The following is a 19,816-nucleotide window of genomic DNA, read 5'->3' as shown; positions in this document are numbered from 1 at the left end:
TTACATCCTCAGTGGAAGAGAAATAAAACTCAACCTCTTCTCAAAGTATTCAGATTCAGTTGTCTCTGTTGTCAGGTAACAGAATTTTTTCAAATGCCTCAAAGCAGAGACAATATTTTCATCAATATAGGAGAAATCAAACATGCCTTTTCTTTCTTTCTTAAGCAATGGTCTTCTGGCATTTTATTCAAAAACATTTTAAAGATCACTTCTTTTTTGAAATCTTTACCATGTTAAATGAGGCTATTTTCCCACATATTAAAAATATTTTGTCTTATCCTACCCATATTCAAAAAAGTAATGTATGTTGTAGCTTAATATCAAAAACAGCAATAATAACAAAAAAATAACAAAAGATTTAAAACACACAGAACGTTTACTCTATACCAAGAACTATGCAAAATAATTTGCTATATGCATGCATATGCATTTTTAAAATTTTGTTTTTGTTGATATAATTATATTTTATTTTATTCATATAAATGTCAAAATCTCACAAAGACATTTTTCAGCTTATAGCTAATCTCTAACATCAGTGCTAGTAATTATATATTCCCTTTCATAGTATATAACTAGAACACATATTGGATATTTTATTATATACTAAACTATAAAGAAAATTTAAAAATACCCAAAATTTACTGTCTATATATCCCTTACTCACTTAACCAATAATACCATATTATGTGGTTAGAAAACTCAAACAGTATAAAAAAAATACAAAATGAAAAGTGGGAGACTCTCTTCCCAGTCTTAATGTTAGGTAATCAAATATTTAGGATTCTTCCAATATTAAATACAGACAAGGTGGGGGAAAAGTACATTTACAGTTGTTCATACAGTTGTTCATTATTTACAGTAATTTGTAAATAATAATTTAAAAATAAACTGTGTTTTACATACTTATAACTGTAAACCTACTTTTTTCCCACCCTCTATGTATATATATACTAAATAATTTAATATGTGTCCTTACCTGGCAGGGGAGATACTATGATGGTGGTTATCCCAGAGTGAAATCCATTGAACTCCGGATGTCCTGAACCCTGTGATTTCCACAAATGTGGAAACTCAACTGCATAATTTGTGGTAGTAGGGGACTGTGTTTGTGCTCTCCCCTGGCAAAAAATAATAAAAATTAGTCCTGGCTGGTGTAGCTCAGTGGATTGAGTGTGGGCTGTAAACCAAAGTGTCGCAGGTTCGATTCCCAGTCAGGGCACATGCCTGGGTTGCAGGCCACGGCCTCCAGCAACCGCACATTGATGTGTCTCTCTGTCTCTCTTTCTCCCTCCCTTCCCTCTCTAAAAATAAATAAATAAAATCTTAAAAAATAATAATAAAAACTAAAATAAAAATAAATAAAATAATAAATAAATAAAATATATGTACATACAAGTGTATGTGTAAGTACTTACCTCTTTTCAAATCAGCAAATTAAAAAATCCATGTCATTTATATGACTGTATAATATTATATAATTTTCATGGAGTATTATTTAGTTAAATTGTTATTTATCAATGGGCTTTTTGTCTCCAATTTTTTTTATAATATGTATTTGTTTACTTATATAAATTTTTATCGTTGTTCAAGTACAGTTATCTCCATTTCCCTACCACCACTCCTCCAAGCCCCACCCATCCCCACCTCCTACCCTTGATCCTACCCCCTTTGGCTTTGTCCATGGGTCCTTTATACATGTTCCTTGACAATCCTCCACTTTTTTCCCATTATCCCCCTACCCCCTCCACTCTAGTTACTATCAGTTTGTTCTTTATTTCAATGTCTCTGGTTATATTTTGCTTGCCTGTTTGTCTTATTGATTAGGTTCCACTTATAGGTGAGATCATATGGTATTTTATGATAAAAAATTTGGAGACATCCCATGCCATATATCTCCAGGTTTTTCATCATAAAATTGTGATAATGGCCACGTATGTGATTGACTGTGCAGAGGTACCATTGTAATTCTCTTTGAACAGAGGAGGAAAGGAAGGCACAGAACATTCAGGTAGGTTGCCTAGGACCACTCACTTGTCAGTGGAGTGAAAATTCAAATTCAGGCAGTCTTAGTGCAGATTCCAGGCTCCTCCACTATGTATCTCTAGTAGGCAAAGATGGCTCCACTGGTAACTTCACTGCCCAGTATTTCAAGATATGTAATAAACATTTGTTTACAACTCAGTAACTGTCATTTAGCTCTTTTCTATTAAGAATAAAATAATGGATTCCTGTAATTTTATGGTGACACATGATACTCCAGAATCAAGATACTTTTATTAGCAGAAACATTAATGAGTTTTAGAAAATCTAAATATGAGTCTAGACCTGAGAATGTAGAATTTAATGGTATTTTAAAATGATACTGGAGGAATTGATCTTGAGGGAGGAAAGATTCAAGGAAAGGGGGGGCAAACAATATGGAGAAATGTAAGCAGTAAGCTATTTCTAACAGTTCATAGTGGGATAGCAGGAAAGCTTTGTGAAGAGGTGTGTCATTTTCATTTTACATTTTCTCGTTTGGCACTGTGTGTGTGTATGACTAATATGTCCTGGAAAAGAGGTTGAATTCCATGAGTGGGTTGGCAAGGGGTAGAAGAATACAGACAGTTACAGGAAAAGTGTGTGATACAATGAAATAATAATGGGATCACTGAAGATACTTGGTGTTACAAGGGAAAATAAAAATAATCCCTTCCCCTCCTACCATAGGTTAGAGCTTGAAGAAACCTTATGGACAATGTTAGATTTCCTCCAGGACCTGAGACAGAACGCTTGAAACTTTATTTAATTGTCTACAAGCAAGTTGGCCTCTTTTGACATCAGAAATGATTTAAGGAGAAGTCTAAGAAACAGGGTCAAAAGAGACTCAAAAAGGAGGAGAATTTGGAGAAAAAAAACATGGAACAGAGCAAGATGTCAGCTAAGTGCTTCCCACTTCACTTTCCCTTATTAAGACTCTTACATAGTTTTAGAACTCTGAAAAACCTGAAAAAAGGTATAAAACATTCCAGGATAATCCCAATCCAGATTCCCCAAATGTTAACATTTAAGTACAGCTTTTACTACAGATGCTTACTCATCCCTCTTTATCTGTCACTTGCATATCTATCTACCTCTCCATCCATCCATTTGTATGTATTTATTTATATATTTCTATACAGTAATATATTTTCCTGAACTGTTTAAGAGTAATTCACAGATAAGATACTCCTTTACAAAAGCCACTCACCCCCAATAAAATTTCAGTGTGTATTTCATAAAAATAAAAAATTACTTCACATAATCACAGTACAATGACTAAATTAGGAACTTAACATTGATTCAACACCATTATCTAATCCTGGGGGTATCACACATTCTATTAAGGATCAGGTGGTAATTGTTTTAGGCTTTGCAGACCACACTGTCTTTGTTGAAACTACTCAACTCTACTGTTGTAGGTCAAAAGTAGCCAGAGGGATCATGTCAGTGAAAGGGCATGGCTATGTTAAATATAAAGTTGCTTTCAAAAACAGATGGCAGGATAACTTGGCTCATGGGTCATAGGCTGGTTTCTAATCTAATATACAAACCTTATTCAAATGTTCCAAATTGTCTGTAGAATATCACTCACAAGAAAATGTCAATTATGAAACAAGAAAATAGTTTTATCTTTGTGAGCCCCAGACTTGGAATCAGTCATTTCTCCAAAGAAGCCTTTGTTCCTTTTAAGGGAGGATGGTATCTAGCAATCAAGATTTGTAAGCAATAAGCTACTGTTGGTATTGCTGGTAAGCTATTACAGGTACCGCTGTTGCTGCTAGGTTTTCATTGCTTCCAGTCTTTCAGTGGGCAGTGCCGGGAAATAAAACACATATGTACATATGCACATATCCACATACACACACATATGGATACATATCTCCACACATCTGTACTTATTTATATATTCAAATATATTTACACATGCTAACATGAGTTTACACTGATACCTTTAATACCAGTCCAACAGGGCAGGACCCTTCCTTCCTTTCTCCCTCTCTCCACCCCTCCCTCCCTTCTCCTTTTCATATCTGTAATTCTCTGGAAGGAGAAACCTGGCCCACATTATCCCTCATGTATTTACTTATTTGCTCAGCCTTGGAATATACAAAACTAGTTTTGGGATGACTGTATCTAAAATTCTGGGAAGGAGAATTGGCTTGTGGGAAAAGCTCTGAGAGATAGGACATGGGCATCTTAGAAACAGATCAAAGCTCTTGAGGTGACTGGGCTCAGCTCCTAAGCCGTAAACAACATCTGAGCAGAGAAACAAAAGATGGAGAAATCACTGTCTTCAGTCCTGCCTGTGCTTATATAAGCAACATCAGCAGCAGAGATTTACAGACACAAAATACTGTACACAAAATCACAGACGAACTCAAATCCTTAGCAGAAATTGAGCACTAGCTTTCAGAGAACACAATAGCAGCTTGTGTAAATTTCTGCCAATTAAACAGGCAAAAATATAAAAGTTGTTGAGTTGATTTGAATGAATGTTGTGCTTTTTTTCCTAAAGAAAATAATTTGAGCAGTATGAAAAGCAGTCTTAAAGGTGGGGGGAGTCTGTCACCTCTTCACCAAGAAAAGGAACAGAATTATGTTTACATGGGCTCTCATTTGGCAAGGGTGTATCAACTCAATACAAGCCTGCTCCCAGCTGTTAAAAATCTGTTACATGCTTTCCCATTTTACTACATTTCATTCTTAGTTCAGATTAAGAAAAATGTGAAAATGCGTAGGCTCAAATGTTCTCTCTGTTTTGGTAACACCACGATGAAGTTGCTGCTTGTTCTGGCAACTACATATTTCTAAGAAGTATCTCTCCATCTGCAGAATTTCTTAATATGATGTTTGCTCCTTTTCAAGTCCAAGATATGTGTTGTGAAACCCTAAGTGTTCATTTTTAAACACTTAATATTTGTTCAAATCCTCTATTCTATAATTTTTCTTGACAGACATTCTTATAATAACATAATACCCCAACAGCATTGCTTGTCCCATACTTTCTCATTTATAAACATGTATTATTTATTCAACATATAATGTCTGTATTTTATTTAATTAATCATCTTAAAATCCCAGGCATAGTTGCTGTTATTATTTGTATTTGGCAGATGTGGAAATTGAGGATCAGAGATATTCAGTAGCTACCTCATGACAGAGCTTAAACGTGGTAGAACTAAAGTTGCAGTGTGACAATATTGCCTACACTTTATAGCTATATACATTTGTCTCTCACCATCCTTCTAATAATGATGTTGATCTTGCAATGATATTTTTTACTAAGCCAAATTGTGACAGCACAATATTGGGATGAAAAAATTTGCGTGCCTCATTCTCCTCGTTGCCCTTAAAGAAGTTAAGTAACAGCTTCATTGAAGAGGTAGAAATGGAATTCTCTGCATGATGCTATTCATAATTTTAAGACCAAGTTTAGAAAATTACCAGATGTAAATTTTTCTGTACATTCCACTTTGAAAATATTGCTCATTTTACAAAACCTTGCAGTTATTGTGTTCATAGTCCACATTAAGCAGTGAGCTATGCATTAAAAATGATATATATCATTTAGCCCTGATCACTCTCAAAACTCCAGGCGTATACCTTTAGCTGCATCCTTGACAACAACGCTTCTAACTGTGTATGTCCCTCCTCTCTGACAACCTGTTGTTTTCCACTCTTCTCCATCTCAGAACTGGGCACCAATATTGTCTAATTACTCAGACCAATATCCTAACAGTCAGATTCCAGTGTGTTCTTTTCCTTGGCTCCTGCATCCAATTTATTGTTAAGTCCTGTCAATTCAAATCTTTAAAATGTATCTTAAATCCAAGTACCTCTCTTCAGCTTTATTACTTTCACCCTAATCCAGGTATCTGCTGCTTTTCATCCTTACAAGCTTCTCTGCCTCCAACCTTGACTCCTTCGCCTCAAGGTGGTATGAATGATCTTTTGAAAACATTCAGCAGATCATATCCATTTCTTGCTTGAATGCCTTCCTATTTATCTTAGATTGAATCCCTGAGCCTCCAGCAAAGCCCCTGACTAACACTTCAATCTTGTTGTCCATAACTTGTTATCCTTGTTCATTTTCCTCCACCCATAATATCCATCTTTCTGTTCCTTGAATATTCTAAGATTTTTCTCAGCACAGGAAATTTTTCTTTGCTGTGGGGTTTTTTTTTGTTTGTCTGTTTGTTTTGACTTGGAAAACTTTCCCCCTAAGCTTTTCATGGAGAAGACATTTTCAGTTCTCATAGGGTCTGTCACAGTAATTCTATCTAAAATGATTGACCTTGTTTATGCTCTGTAAAATTATAGTTATCATACATATAGTACATATCAAAATCTAGGCATGAATATTGTTTATTAATTTGTTTATTGGCTATTACCATAACCTGAAAAACATGATATAAGAGGGTCATTGCCTACCAGATTGTCTAACAGAGGTTACATTTTAATAAATAGCTGTTCAGTAAATGAGTAAATGGAAACTCACAACTGCTCCTGAGATGTAAGTTATTATAACCTCACTCTTTGGCTCAGGAAAGCACACCTAAGACATTGCAGAACATTTCTGAGGGTCATAAATCTAGTGAATGACAGAGCTACAGCTCAGACACAGGTCTGGCATACGCAACACAACTCGGGCACATTCTAGAACCCAATCTCCTCTGCTAAAAGTGAATCTTTCCTTATAAAAAAATGGACCATGAGCTAGTAGTTTCGAATACTGTAAATCTGAGTTTGTATTTGACCTGTAAATGAGTTTGGGAGGTAAGGACATTATGCAAACATAATGCCATAATCTCTTGGGATTAAAGCTTGTTACTTTCAGCATCAATTAGAGTCTGGAGGGAGCAGTGATGTCACTGCCTCTCTTCCAACTGAGTAGAGACTTCTGGAATGGCCAATTTATTTACCAGGTCATTACCAATCTGGACAGCCTAAGCTTGCAGGTAGCTCTGATAGATCTACTTGTCAAAATCATGAGTCACTTTCTTATAGTAGCACAGATTAGGGACAAAGTGTTTTTCCACTAAATCTCTAGGGAAACAATTTTTACAGCATATACAATCTATCATTTCAGGTCATAATAAATCTTGTAACACCATAAAATACCATAGTACTTACCTAGCTAGGGAACTACATTTCTCCCTACTTTTACAAAAGATAGAGTGATTTGTCAACGAGGACTCTATATAGACGTTTTATTAAAATGTTGTAACTTTCAGGACATCATGAAAGTTTATAACGACTCAAGGGAAATAGTTTTTCTATTGCAAGATATCCACTTGATTTATTTTCCCATATCTATCTTTACATATTGGATAGCTTATAGAAATTTTGAGAAGTTTCTATGTATCTGTAGATAAATATACAATAAAATAAAGCAAGTAAGAAGTTTTATTATTTTTTCCATTTCCACTAATTTTTACTTGTTCAAAAAAGAGGTATTTTCAGAGGCAGCTCAGAAATCCTAGATTTATTCTCTGCTCTGCTGGTACATAGTTTTCTAATCTTGGATAAGCAATGACTAATGAAGGAATCAAAAACCTACTTTATAAAGCGGTGGATAAGACCATGACTTTCCTTCTTTTTTTTTTTCTTTTTTTAAGATTTTATTTATTTATTTTTAGAGAGGGAAGGGAGGGAGAAAGAGAGAGAGAGAGAGAAACATCAATGTGTGGTTGCTGGGGGCCATGGCCTTCAACCCAGGCATGTGCCCTGACTGGGAATCGAACCTGCGACACTTTGGTTCACAGCCCGTGCTCAATCCACTGAGCTATGCCAAACAGGGCATACTTTCCTTCTTTTTTATTGAATTTATTGGGATGGCATTGCTTAATGAAATTATACAAGTTTCAGGTATACAAATCTTAATGTGCATTTTGTTTTATTTTTTCCAGTCTTGGTATTGACTCTCCTGAATTGCAAATAATTCCTGACTGTTGCGCCTTCTTTCATATACACATTGAACTTAAACATATAGAACAACATGCTAGACCAGATGATAATGGATTATTTACCTGTCTGTGTCACCTACTAGATGCTCAGTTATTTCTGGTGTGTCTTAGGCACCATTTAATTCAATTGGCTTCATGTTTACCATCTGGCGCCAGCTCTGCAATCATTTGTTAATGAAAGAATGAACAATTTCCCACTTTTTCCAATTCTGATAGATATACATTTGGTAAACAGTCAGCATGGTCAGTAGATTCAGATTTTAAGTAACCAAGTGAAAGGGTTCTGGTTTAAAATTAACTTGGCAGACATGATCTCACTGAAAGTGAGTGTAAATTACAAGGATCATTTTATTAGACATTTGCTAGCTAGTGTTTCCTGGCTGCCTCCCACTGCCCACCCTCAGAACAGCAGGAGCAGCTTTAAATTTTATAACATGTGGTAAAAACTGAAAGTAGAATCAAAGGAGCCAGGAAGATGAGGGGACTCAGGCTGCTAAATATAGCCATAATCCTATTTTACCCAATAAAAGAGAGTCACAGATCAGATTTTAGTAGGGCGAGGTATTTTCTCACCATTAAAAGTAGTGCTCTCAGAAATACAATTTTTTAATGAGTAAACTTGTATCGTCACTTTATTAAATTAACCAGACTTAGAAAAGTATAATATCAAAATAATCATAGTGTTTGGGTTTTTCAAGTCTGTTCCTTCAGAAACCAACTTCAGAAGAACTGGATATTCTGAATAAAATCGAGTATGAAGCAAGTGCTGTCCCTCCATTCCACAAAGGAGTTAATTCATAGAACACTGAAAGGTGAAGTTTTATAACTGGAAAGTGTTTCATAATCAGGTCTGTAATGGAAAGAACCTCTTATTTCTTTAGGAAATAAAAGTCACAGCATGGAAATGACTGGATTAAATTACTTACTGGCAAAAAGTCACTGACAATTACTCTTTTTACACATTTAAGAAAGAAAATAACAAAATATGCTATTATATTGCTTTACCAAAAAAAAGATACATTTTTGAGATGTGTGTGTAAAAGGATGATGGATGATGTTGAAACGTGTTTTATATCTGGGGAATGGATGTTAGGCCGTAACTATTGGGTTTGAGAAGTAACTACTTGTAATTGAAAAATGTCAGTGGTTTTAGGTCAGGCATCCTGTTTTGGAGACGGGAATTAGTATATGTGAAATAAATAAATAAATATAGTTTACATCTTGTCGTTGAAAGTGCCACATGTAATTAATGGGGATATTAAGCCGACTGGCATTCAGCCTGCTGATGACCTGACAGAATCTTTCTGGGAGGAAGTCAGAAGGGTTTCTGCATTAACTGTCAGCTAGCCTCCTTCTCTCACAGTTAAGCTGATGTTGCTGAATTTAGTTTAGTATGACACACTTCTCTTTTTGGTCTCCTGGGTTGAGACTTATGCATATTAGCTCATATAAAGGGAAGTCTCATTTTTTTTACCATATTTAGGTGAGGAAACCACAGTATTGAAAGGTCAAGGATCCAAAAGGTTAACTATTTGGCAGGATCATAATTCAAACACTGTCCCCAGAGTCTGTGTGTAAGATACCACTCTATGCCTATAACACTTTTATATGGTCATAGATCTCAGTAGAGAAAGTCCACATTGGATCCATCATTGACTTCGGTGGTTTTATGTTAACACACTGTATAATGATGTCTAAGAAAAACCAGACTTCTTCCTTTCACTTTGTATTCATTCAAATCAAATGAAAGAACCCAATAAATAAATAAACTCAAAATCTTCAGATGAATAAAACTACAGTATAAAAAACTCCTCATACTTTTAATTTCCCTTCATTTCTTCCTTTCTTTCCTCCCTCCCTCCCTCCCTCCCTCCGTCCCTTCTTTCTCTTTCATTATATCTTTTGTTTCTTTTTTCTTTAAACCAGGTTCTGACATGTAACTAGCATTATCACATCATCTATAGCCTATAAGGACTGTATCTATTTCCTGAGTGTGGTTTTCTAGTTCTGGCAGAAGAGAACTGTGGATTGAATCGACATCCAGAAGAGCTTGGAAATGATGCTCATGGAGACAGTGTTAATGTCTAAAATGGATGCAGTGTTCATGCATGTGGTGAGCAATGTCCTCCCCAGTCTTGATGATGCCTTAAATCCTTCCCAGCTCTAAAAATAATTTCCTTTTGATTGCTTTTCCAGAAACAAAGGCACAAAGATATGAATGCTTTAAAAACAATTATATAAACTTACTTTCAGCATTTCTGTCAAGGCTTATTTGCCATTTTCCTTTTCTTTATTAAATGCCTTTGTCTCTTGGTGACAGCATCATTGTGTGGTTTGTTTGAATATGTTTCCTTTGAAGTGATTAACACTCCCAATATACCACGAACACACACAGAGGCTGTTCTTATTCAGACCTTTAATTTTTTTGCATAAGCTTATTCTCAGCTTTTATATGTGTTGAAATTTATGGTTTTTTAAAACACCCATTATGGGTGGTGTTCTTTTTCTGTAGTTTGTTTGTTTTCTTTTATTGCTTTAGCTTATGTACTCATAACTCATTTATTTTAGTACAAATAAATCAGACATTTAGGTCCTGAACTGGGTAGCTCACATAACTGTAAATGTTTTTCTGTTTTGAACTCACCTTGTTTTATGCCTTATTTTTATCATTGTAGTATGGGTTCTTCTCATTAACATATAAACCTCTAGGGCAAAGATGGAACTGTGTCTCGTAGCTGGAAGAAAAAATCCTCTCCAGACTCTTTCTGTACATATACGAGGCAGTAGAAAAGTGTTTCTGACAGATTTTTGTGAGTTTCAAATGGCCATAGTAGGTAAGTTCTAACTTCAGAGTATCACAAGATCATATAGTGTCCAGATAATACTGAAATGCCACCACAGGATGGGGTCAGTGTATAACTGAGTCCTAACTTACTTCAAAGACTCCAGTATCAGTGTATCAAAGGTTGGTGTTATAACTTCCCAAGCTTTGAATTCACCAGCCTACAATTTCTCTACTCTCATCCACATGCATACATGATTCTGTGTGTATAATACCACTTCCAGTCAACAGATTATATTTACACAAGTGAGTGAGAAGAGTGGTTTGCTAATGATAATACCTTAGAATGTTTAGCCCATAGGCTTTGGAATTAAAATACCTGCCTCTGTCTAACTTGTGACCTTAAGTTTTCTAGGATGTTCCAATGTGGTTTTGATTTCTTGTACTCTTTCATATATTTGCATTAGTAACTCATTTCTGAAATGACACAATCACAAATGTCATTGGAAATGTTCTGGTTTTGACAGTCACGCCATTCAAAGGCATTACCTACACAACAGAAGGCCCCTTTAGTATTTATTGAAAATGTAGATTCTTCATTTTTTAAAAGGTAGCTAGGCTATTTGGAACTGAATTGCAGTAAAATCTGATTCATTAGAATCAATCTAGGTTTCTTAGGTGTGTGATTATCTTTCTAATTAGTTATTTACCACTGTTAAAATGAGTTGAGTTACACTTTATAATTCTTAGTAGACAGGGATTCAAGAATGATGAGTCTTATTTTTAGATCTGTCTTTAATTATATATATGATCTTGGGTGAATTGTTTATTCAATTAATTTTTCATTAGTGATATGAGATTATTTTGCTAGACATGCACTAGTTTAAATAAATTGATGGGGGCCTGACCAGTTCTATTATCAGTCAGAATAAAGAATTAAAAAACTTCCAGGTTAGAAGAGATCTGACCTAAAATAGATCAAAGATAGAAAACTGGAATTCCTATAGAGCCATGTAATTAATTAAGATGAAGAAATTATGCCCTGGCTGGTGTGGCTCAGTGCCTGCACAGGCCTGCAAACCAAAGGGTCCCCAGTTTGATTCCCAGTCTAGGGCACATACCTGGATTGCAGGCCAGGTCCCTGGTAGGGGGCACAATAGATGCAACACATTGTTGTTTCTATTGATGTTTCACACATCACACATTGATGTTTCACTCCTCTTTCTCCCTCCCTTCCTTGCTCTCTAAAAATAAATAAAATCTTTAAAAAAAATGAAGAAATTATAAAAACAATAGCACAAGCAAGAGTAAATGTCAATTAATAAACAATGTTGGGAATGTAGAATTGAATGTTTCTATCTGTGGTTAAATGGAGTCAAGAAAATCTGTCTACAGTGGCTAGTAACTCTTTGCTTCTTATTTATTATTGCTACAGTTAACACAGTCAAGTTTTGCCAGATTTAGTGAGGTTCAAGTGCCAAGAGATATTCCAAGAGATGCCAAGAAATTAAGATTTTCATGTGAAATATTCTGAATTTACATGTTTGTAACCAATTTGTTACTTTTAAATAATGTTTTATAGCCAAACAAGCAGCTCATTTGGGCAGCATTTAGCCCAAGAACCACCAAATTGTCACCTGCTCAAATACAGGTTTCCATTTGATGCTTGAAATCCTGCACAACATCTCTAAGAAGTGATCATTAATTTTATGCCTATATTAGTCACCTTTATATTTTGGTCAACTATTTCATTCTTTGGGCAATTTTGATAGAAAGTTGTTTTCACTGAAAAAGTATTCTCAATTATATATATATATAATATTTTATATTAGATTAATATATAATATATTGCTTTTCTTAAACCTATGATAGAAATCTAATATACTTATTATTTAATCTTCTGAAGAAAATTTTCACATTCTTGTTCCCACAATGCCTAAGTATTTTCTTATTTCAGTTATTTCACATGAAGTTGGAGTTTCTGTACCTTTCTGGTTGACAATGCTAAACTGATAAATTCTCTTAGAAGTGTTCTGGGCAGAGCTAACCCTACTGTCATCTAGTTGTAACCCACCCATCAGCACAGTGCTGAAGGGCTATCTTTTTATCATACCACTGTAAGACATAAAAAACACAACATTTTGTTTCTGGAATTACTTTGATATTTAAATTAGTTATTACAACTATTATCTTAACATTACTGTTCTTTTTTGTTTCTAGAATTTTCTTCATAACTTATGCCACAAGCTGACAATGAGATATCCTCAAATTCCTATATCCAATAAAATCTGCTAAGACTTAGGCTCAAATAATACCATATTTCTCAAAAGTTGAAAAGTTGTTCACATCATTGTTTACCTTTTTATGTTTTATATATTTAGTGTTTTGGGTTATAGATTTGAACAATAATCTACAAATTATTTTTAAAACCAAAAACAGTACAAAAAAAAGGTCACAGTGACAAATACTTTTTTTAGCTCATTAGGAGTTTGATGTACCTTCTTGATGTTAAGAAATAGGATAGAATTTGTGAGATTCCAAGTATGGAATTTGGGGTAATATTGAATAGCACATGTCTCTTCCCACTCTAAATTTATACTTTTGTATGAGAAAAGGCTTTGGTAATCAACTTGACAACAGTTATTTACCTCATTTTCTAGGCTCAACACTAGTTACTTCCCATTGGATTTTCCTTTAAATCTAATTTTCTTTATTTTTGCTCCTTATACTCTGTATATTCTTCCTTTGAAGGAAACAGTCTATGTATCCTTCAGTTATAGGCTCCATTTTCAGATCTACTAATAAGTCAGATCTACTAATAATGTGTAAGAGGCTATCCCCCTGCAAAGGACAGAAAGATCCTTATTAATTGTAGGTGGTGAGGTAATGTTACCCTGAGTGAGTCACATAATGTGGCCTTTTCAGCCCTTGGCAATGCATCATCCACATCTTCCCTACACCTCTATGTTAAGGGCCTAATGAGGTCATTTCGAGGCATGCAGTTTTAGTTACGACGTGGAGAGTACTTTATCACTAACTTCACATAGAAGAGTTTTCCCCCATATGTTTCCTAGGGAGGTATATAGGATGCTGACCATTCACGTATTTTTAATAGGTTTAGATAAGTCTTATTATAATGGGTGGGCAGTGAGAGACATGAATTCAATGCCCCCCCTCCCCAGTTTCCTAGATGCCTAGATTTATAAAAGGATCAGGGGTGATATTCTTTCCACTGAAAACCCAAGAATACATTTGTGGTGGGAGTGTTGTTTTTCAGGAGAAAGAACCCCAGAATTCAGTGGATCAGTCCCTCAACTCTTTAGCTGTTTACATCTTTTGTCACTAAATTTCCATTTGAAGTGGTTCTGAAATCCAGATCCTCGGGACTTCCATATTTTTCTAATCACTCAGTATCCAAATGTCTCATCTTATTTTCTTTCTACCACCTCCTTCCTGCCAAATCACAGCTCTGAAGGAACATGTTTATTCCTCTTCCCAATCTTGCTTCTGTCCAACCAAACGCTTCAAGAGAAAGTTGCATGTTTTTGCTGACTGGTTTTATTTTAATACGTGGGGGAGTTGAGGAAACACTAGCCACAGGGTATGGGCTTTCAGTTATAAGTTGAATGGGGGACCTAATGTAGAGCATGGTGACTATGGTTAACATACTGTGTTGTATACTAGAAATTTGCAAAGAAAGTAGATCTTAAGCATTTTCATCACACACACACACACACACACACACACACTTTCTCAGTTCTTATCCATGTAAGATATTTTTGTTTACCCAGAACTCTTGGGTCTACTATTTGTCATTGCTCTAAAATTCTCAAACCAATAGCTCTTTTTGTAAAGCTTATTTCATTTCTCTCATTATTGTTTTAAAGTTCATTTTGAGCAAGAATTCATCTCTATTCACTTGAATAGAATAGAATATGCTTTTATAAGAAGAAAAAATGTCTGTGGAAAGCCTTTCTTTTGCCCACAGCTTTGGGTATTATATTGAAGGGTTAACAATAACACTGAACCAGCTGAATGGGCTTTATAGTTTCCTTGTATACTTCTACAGGCCCACTGGCCACCTTAGTTCTTTCCTGGGGCTTCATAATGTACTTACTCTCTTACTCTCCATTTTGAATGCTGGTTTCTTGTACCTTTGCTTCTGTCTTTTTGCCTATTATTGGTCTTAATCTGTCTTTCTGGCCCTTAAGATATGTGCCTCTTACTGGACTAGTGTCTATGATGGACCTTGCTGTTCAATGACATGGAGTGCAAACAGCATGGGTTCTAGGGGCAAAGAGCCTTGACTAGTAAGCCCACATGAATTTGGACAAGTTATTTAATAGCCCTAAGTCTTAGTTTCCTAATTTGAAAAATTAAAAGAAACTTAATATACAGACAACCTTTATTAATTTTCTATTGCCATGCAGCAAACCTCTACAAATTATTAACTTGAAATAACACAAACCTATCATCTCACAGTTTTTGTTTTCAGAGTATGGGCAAAGGTTACCTGGATTCTCTACTCAGAGACTCGCTAGACTAAATCAAAGAGTCAGTCAGGGCTACAATTTCACCTGAGGCTTAGAGTCCTCTCCTAAGAACACAGGTTCAGTTCCGAGCATTGTTTAAGGCTGAGATCCTTGCTTTCTGACTTGCTTGCTGTCCATCAGACACCTACACCAGTTCCCAGATGCTACCTAATTGGTTCATGTCCATTCTGGATAATCTTCCTTTTCATGAACTCAAAACCAAATAATTGGCAATATGTATATGCCTACAAAATCCCTTCTGCTATATAAAGTAATGTGATTATGGGAATAACGTTACCTCATTTATGAGCCTTGTAAGAGATTATTCATGGACACCAGGGACTGGGAATCTTGGGGCCATCTTAAAATTCTGCTGACTCTAGACATTTAAGTCATAAAATTACTGTGAGCGTTAATCTATGCATATAAAATGCATATGAATTTTTATGATACACATAAAATACTTGATATTGTTTCTGACTCATAGTAGATGCTTAATAAACTTTAAGTCTTGCTAACATTATGATTTTACCATCAGCTAATCAGCATCATCCCTGAGTCCTTCCCCTATAATCTGTGGGAGAAAAGCATCCAACCCATTTTTCCACACTCAGAACTCTTATGCTAGCTTGGTTCCTACATCCTAGAATTCAGTAATCAAAAAACTAGTAAGTGAATGAATAAATTTTCAACTTTGTGCTCTAGATTTTGGTAGCATTTGGCCTGTTTTCTTTTTTTAACCTACACATATTCTCACAATTTCAGTAAGGTCAAAATTCTGTTAAAGGTTTTAATAAAAACACTGAAATGCTAATCAAATATAGCTTTATGGCATTAAGCACCACTTGAGCAACTGAAATGAAAATCTGAAAAAGAGATTGAAAACTGCTTAAAATTATGGAATTTTAAGTGAGGAGGAGTGAGGCAACCTAGGATATGGACGAAGGAAGAAAAAGGCAGATAAACCTCATTTGCTAGTGATTTCTCTGAGTGTTTCTTTTGTATACTTGTTGCCAGTGTCTCCCTTGAATTGTTTTGGCTCAGATATTGAGGCAAATACAAATGATTTGTGTTCCTCACTTCTATGTGTAAAACAAGTGAAGGGTTTCTGGGTTGAGCTGAAAATCCATCTTTTCTCTCATTACTTACATCAGGACAGCTGTAGGTCACAACAGAATGCCTGGCAGGCCACCTTTTGTGCCCTCTGATTCATTTTATTGATAAATTGTTACTTCTAAAACAACTACTGTTATTTTCATGCTCTAAAGAGTAAGTGTTGTAATCTAGGCCTACAGCGGTCTCATCAGTCACACTCTGTCCTTGACAATCATTAAAGGAAAATTTCCAAACAGAAAACAGATATCTGTCACATAATATCTCATCCGACGAACTCAGTAACTTTACAGTTTTCATGGTTGGTAATATGTGACATGCTGAGTTTAAGCTAATTAACTTCCATTCCAAACAGCACAGCCCTATTGTCTTCCTTGGTTATTAGGCTCTGAGCAGGTGGTATTTTAAAATCATTTACATTCATATCATCAGCTGTCATAAGCAAGAGGGATCAGAGATGTGAGCTGTGGCTTGTGTGGTAAAATGAGGATGAATAGAATGATGTATAAGCTTTGATCAGGGAAACATGTAATTTGGAGTCCATGGCAACAGATGTGTATGAGTTGGAGCTGGACCCGGTCCTCTGTCATGAAGAAGTAATTCAACATCATTTAGCAAGCTTTCAAATAGGTTCTTGTCACCATAGAGAAATGTTGAATTAGAGCATCATATCAGTAGTGGAAGTAGCAAGTTGTCATATTTGGTTAACAGAACAAAGTTTTTCTGCAGATATTGGAAACTGAACTTTCAAAACTGGGCTAAATGGTCCAGTCAAGATGGGGGCATAAGTAAACATGGCTTACCTTCTTGCACAACCACAGCAAAAATTACAACTAAATTACAAAACAACTGTCACCCAGAATTGTTAGAAAAGAAAGTTGTATGGAAGTCTGACAACTTAGGAATTAAGAAGTCACATTCATCCAGATGGGTAAGAGGGACAGAGATGTGGAGACAGACAAGTGGAATGGGCCTTCCTACCACTACATATGGTGAATAAAAATTGGGAGGGATACCTCAGGAGTGAGGGATCCTAGCCCTATACCAAACCACCCAGCCCAGGGTTCCAGTACCAGGAAGATAAGTCCCATAACTCCTGGCTGTACAAAGTAGTAGAAGTTAGGGCAGCAGAGGAAGCTGCATGATTCTCAGATGTCTACTCTTAAAGGGCCCTCAACAGTCTTGGGTCTTATGCAGACTCACTCCATCTGGGCTCTAGCTCCCAGGCAGCAGCTGGAAGAGCACCAGTGACATACAGGGAGAAACTGAAGTGACTGCATCAGGGCAAGTTCCAGGGGATATCTTCCTCCCAAACAAATCTCCAGAGCCCAGGCAGTGGTTATCATACCTTTCCTGAGCCCTCCTCCACACAGAGTGGTGACACCATGTCTGAGACTCCATCAGTCTGGTTCACACAGGTTACCCCACCCTGGTGATTACCTAAGGCTCCACCCTATGCAACTTATGGGTGTGCTTTTCTATAATAGGCCTTGCTACTAAGACAGGGAGTCAAATCAGCTCTACCTAATACATAGAAAAAACAGGGAGCCTGCCAAAATGAAAAGATAAAGAAATATGGCCCAAGTGAGGGGGAATAAAAAACAGAACAAAACTCCCCAAAAAAGAACTAAAAAAATGAAGATAACCAACCTACCAGATGCAAAGTTCAAAACACTGGTTATTGGGATGCTGAAGGAACTCACTGGGTAATTCAAGAGCATAAAAAAGGTCCAGGCAGAAATGTAGTTTACACTAAGTTTACACTAAAAAATTTTTACAGGGAACCAACAGTGGAGTGGGTGAAATGAGAATAAAAAGAATGATTTGGAACAAAGGAAGAAAAAAAATTTAATCAGAACATTAAGAAGAAAAAAGAATTCCCCCTCCCCCCTGCCAAAAATAAGGATAGGTTAAAGATCCTCTGGGAAAACTTCAGACATACCAACTTTCTGATCATAGGGGTGCTGGAAGGAGAAGAGAAAGAGCAAGAAATTGAAAACTTATTTGAAAAAAAATAATGAAAGAAAAGTTCCCTAATTTGTTGAAGGAAACAGACATACAAGTCCAAGAAGAGCAGAGAATCCCAAACAAGATGTTCACAAAGAGGACCATACTGAGACACATCATAATTAAAACACCAAAGGTTAAAGATAAAGAATCTTCAAAGCAGCAAAATAAAAGTAGAGTGTTACTTGCAAAGGAGTTTCAGTCTAGAAGGGAATGGAAAGAAGTATTCAAAGTGATGAAAAGCAAGGACCTAAAATCTAGATTACTCTATTCAGCAAAGCTATCATTTAGAGATAAATGGCAGATAAAGTGCTTCCCAGACACATAAAGCTAAAGGAATCCATCATCAGCCATTATATATGAGATGTTGAAAGTACTTATTTGAGAAAAAGAAGAACAAAACTATGAATGTTAAAACTGTAGTACATTCACAACCATCAACAATTGAATCTAAAAAAACCCAAACTAACCAAACAAGCAGAATAGGAACAGAATCATAAATATGGGGGTCACTTGAAGGTTTATCAGTTGGGAGGGAGAAGGGGGAGGATGGAAGGAAAGATACAGGGATTAAGAAGTACAGATTTGTAGGTACAGAATAGACAGGGGGTGTTAAGAATGGTATAGGAAATGGAGTAGTGAAAAAAAGTTATATGCATGACCCATGGGCATGAACTAAAGGGGTGGATTGCTGGAGGAAATGGAGGGTACTGGGTGAAGGGGAGCAAGGTTGGGACAACTGTAGTAGCATAATGAACAAAATATAGTTTTAAAAAACTGGGTTAAATGTTTGTCAACTATGCTCTCCAAGTGCCATGTTTTAACCATTACCATAACCCTTATTTTCTTAATATTAATTGTCTCTTTATCTCCCTAATAGAGTAGAACTTTGAAGGCTGTATTACTTTGACTTGTTTCTTAATTATCTTGTTCAGTACTTGAGAACTGGTAGAGAGTCAACAAATGTGTTTCTGTATAGAATACACTCAAATACAAATACTCTGCCCTTTCACATTTTACTGAGAGATTTCAAAGCTAACAGATCTTTAGATTATAATTTGCTCAATCAAATCAGTAAATTTTGATGTCTGATATTATGCTTTGCAGGTAAATACATTATAACAGGTTCTATTATGGCTCTAATTTTACATTAATAAGGCATATTTGATAATCTTTTTATAACAGTTTTTACAAGTAATAATTTTATTATTCACTAAGGATGAACATTTCACAATGTATACAGTCATTGAATCATTATGTTGTATACATGAAACTAATATAACTTTATATTAATTATGCTTCAATTAAAAATGAACTGATAGGTAAATAAAAATAATGTTTTCCTTGGAAGCATAGCCACTTTACTTACTAGTGCTTTTATAAATACTTTTGGA

General features: G+C 35.6%; 1 long non-coding RNA gene and 1 pseudogene across 1 annotated transcript; one reads left to right on the top strand and one right to left on the bottom strand.

Annotated features, from left to right (window-relative positions):
* The first annotated feature begins 968 nt into the window (after window positions 1–968).
* Window positions 969–1,121, top strand: LOC114498361 (annotated as a pseudogene).
* Window positions 1,122–10,739: 9,618 nt separating this feature from the next.
* On the bottom strand, window positions 10,740–19,515 carry LOC118500474. Its single transcript, XR_004903033.1, has 3 exons — window positions 19,423–19,515; window positions 13,409–13,418; window positions 10,740–10,753 (listed from the first exon to the last, which is right to left on the bottom strand). It is a non-coding gene; the product is annotated as an uncharacterized LOC118500474 (long non-coding RNA).
* Window positions 19,516–19,816: the final 301 nt, after the last annotated feature.

This window comes from Phyllostomus discolor, chromosome 5 (assembly GCF_004126475.2).
Source record: "Phyllostomus discolor isolate MPI-MPIP mPhyDis1 chromosome 5, mPhyDis1.pri.v3, whole genome shotgun sequence".
Lineage (NCBI taxonomy): Eukaryota > Metazoa > Chordata > Mammalia > Chiroptera > Phyllostomidae > Phyllostomus > Phyllostomus discolor.
The sequence above is the reverse complement of the archived record's forward strand: the minus strand, read 5'-3'. Positions and strand labels throughout refer to the sequence as shown.